At 33.4% G+C, this 2,923-nt stretch overlaps 1 long non-coding RNA gene across 2 annotated transcripts; it reads right to left on the bottom strand.

Moving 5' to 3' along the window:
- Nucleotides 1-303: 303 nt before the first annotated feature.
- On the bottom strand, nt 304-2,710 carry LOC143231456 (uncharacterized). 2 transcript variants are annotated; one of them, XR_013016930.1, is made up of 3 exons: nt 2,574-2,710; nt 1,855-2,042; nt 304-527 (listed from the first exon to the last, which is right to left on the bottom strand). It is a non-coding gene; the product is annotated as an uncharacterized LOC143231456 (long non-coding RNA). The 2 variants fall into 2 exon arrangements; XR_013016931.1 differs by having other exon boundaries at nt 2,578-2,695.
- Between the last annotated feature and the right edge of the window lie 213 nt (nt 2,711-2,923).

Raw genomic sequence — 2,923 nt, 5'->3', positions numbered from 1 at the left:
AGGGAAGGCAACTAGTCGTCATCACCCACTGCCAACTCTTGGGCTACTCTTTTACCAAAGAATAGTGGGATTGACCGTCACATAATAACACCCCACGGCTGAAAGGGCGAGCGCGTTTGGTGTAACAAGGATTCGAATCCGTGACCCTCAGATTACGAGTCGAAACGTCTTAACCCACCTGACTATGCAGGGCCTCTCGCGAGCTTGAAATGTGTTAATACTTGAGAATATGAGTTAGTGAAAAAGTAAAAAAAAAAAAAAAACTGGTGTTAAGAAAAACAACTCGTAAGAAAAATTGGTTTGCTTAATTTGAAGGTTTTATTTCTTTTCAGTACAATTTACGTACGTTTTAGGAATCACACCGACATTATTAGAGTATAGTATCGTATGTTAGTTGGAAAGATAGAAAGCGAACTACATATTAATTAATAGATAGATTCTTGAACTATTATAGAAATAATTATAACTGACGTAGTTGGTGTTGCCACTAAAATCGAGGTGGAAATACTGGAAGACTTCGCCCAAATCTGAAAAAAAAAACAAATAAATATTATACTAGAAAAATATTAAAACACAATGTATAATGATTATTAAACGTTTCTTAACTGCTTCATAAATATTCAACTTTATTCGATATATTAGATATATTACTGTTATAAAATATATTCCATTTTACTGTTATAAAATATATTGCATATTTTACTGTTATAAAATATATTACATATTTTACTAGCCTACATTGTCTTCCTTGTTTATCCTTCTTAAGCATTTTCATTTCAAAAATAATAATTTGTTTTTATGTATTTATATAATTTACATTACCTTTTTATTCTACTTTTGTTAAGTATCTGCTACGTAAACGACCATTTTTATAAGCGTTTCTTTGATTATTTGTGTGTGTGCGTATTTGTTTTCTTATAGCAAGGTCACATCGGGTTATCTGCTGAATCCACCGTAGTTATTTGTTATCAATAGTGATGCAACAAGATGGCCTATCTGTGCTCTGCTCACAAAGGTGATTGAAGCCTGATTTTTTAACGTACATTAATGCTACACAAATACCGCTAAGCTAGTAGGGGAAGCCTTTTTACAAGTAAAGAAAATACTTTAAAGCAGGGATTCTCAAACTGTGGTACGTGAATGTTGTTGTTGTTGTTGTCTGGAATTAAGCACAAAGCAACACAATGGGCTATCTGTGCTCTGCCCACCACGGGTATCGAAACCCGATTTTTAGCGTTGTAAGTCCGCAGACATATCGCTGAGCCACTGGGGGAGAGTAGTACGTGGAGCTAATATCGGTGGTACATGACAAAATTAATATTAAAAAATCACAACTCTTATAATAAGCCCTATCTGAGCTCTCCACTACATATACCTAACATATAGACTCACCCTGTACCTACATAGACTCACCAGTATTTTCTTTCCATTAAAATTTACAAAAAAAAATGGTTCCACATATTTTTAAATCGTGCCAGAAAAAACAACAACAAAAAATGAAACATCTTTCGCAGTAACGGGTAAGTGTTAAAAATGTGAATTTTTCTTATCAGGTTTTTATCTTTTTTTTTTTAAATTAAGGCCTAGGTTTAATTTTGTTTAAGTAAATAAAAGTGTCAGATGAGCTCGAAACATTTGAGAACCACTGCATTAAAGGATCTGTTCTGGCCACAATTAAAACATACTCTTAAGCAAACGAAAAAAAAAAAAAAGTTTGTTGGCATACTGAAAATGTAGATCCTTTTATAGATACGTGTTATTAGGGCTTTCAGCTAGGTGGCGCGATTAAAAAAAAAAGTCGTTTTTATAACTTTTTACTCATTTTAAAACATGGCTGATGAAGATAATTATTACCGTGGCCGGCCAGCAACAGCAAAGAAATTATCTAGATGTGCTAAATAGGTACGTAAATCATCAGGATTCTTGAATTTTACAGGTTGTGTTTGTTGGCTTTCACCACAACCCTCTTGAACTGCTGTTGTAATTATGGAAACCATGAGGACAAGAAGAAAGACCCAGGCAAATGTTCTGGTCATTTTTATCTGAAATAATCCATAATTAATTAATTATTTCAAACAGGTTGCACCTGGTGATATTATTTCAACTTAAATTTGTTTTATTTATTTAAAATGCTAAATAATAGCATTCAAGAATGACAGAGAAAAATATTAGACTACTTATAGGGACGTAATTGCATCAGTAATCCTTGCAATATTAAAACCGCAAATGCACATAGAAGTTTTTGTTTCTTTATCTTTACATTTTGTGGTCATTTATTTAAATTTTTAGGTCACATTTCTTTCCAAAATGTATTTAATATCAGTACAAATAACAGCATTACAATTTTTTGATAGATTGTTTAAGCAGAGTATTCATGATGAGACTTTGTAGAATGGACGGCAACTGCCTGTTGTGGAGACACGAGTCTTGAAGACGAAAGGCGGAAGACTTTCGAAACGTCGTCCTCTACACTTGTGTCTCCACAACAGGCAGTTGCCGTCCATTCTAAGAAGTTTCAGTATTAAAGTTGTTTAGAAAAGATTTTTTTGAAATCCAAAATATTCTGTACTTACTTACTGAGAAATAACGGAGAAAAAACTTCCAAGAATTTATGGTCAGGTTTAGTGCAGTAATGGCTATCTGCTATGGTATTTATACCTGTCCTTCCAGTTCTGATAATCGTACCTAAAGCCTTGTCAGCTACACATACTTTAGTACTCAGCTTCGTTTCATACGTCAGTTTCTTCTTTGTGTCCCCTACAGATGCACTGAATAAAACTATCTAGTAAGTTTACTTGCCTATAAAGCAGTAACAACGACAAGTAAAGAAATTGAGATATGCCACATTAGGTCTAAGTAAGCCTGTTCATTATTCACAGTAAGCTTAACAAAGAACTCAATTTATAGTTTAGACAGCTTTATA

The sequence above is a fragment of the Tachypleus tridentatus genome, chromosome 11 (assembly GCF_004210375.1).
Source record: "Tachypleus tridentatus isolate NWPU-2018 chromosome 11, ASM421037v1, whole genome shotgun sequence".
NCBI classification, from domain to species: domain Eukaryota; kingdom Metazoa; phylum Arthropoda; class Merostomata; order Xiphosura; family Limulidae; genus Tachypleus; species Tachypleus tridentatus.
The sequence above is the reverse complement of the archived record's forward strand: the minus strand, read 5'-3'. Positions and strand labels throughout refer to the sequence as shown.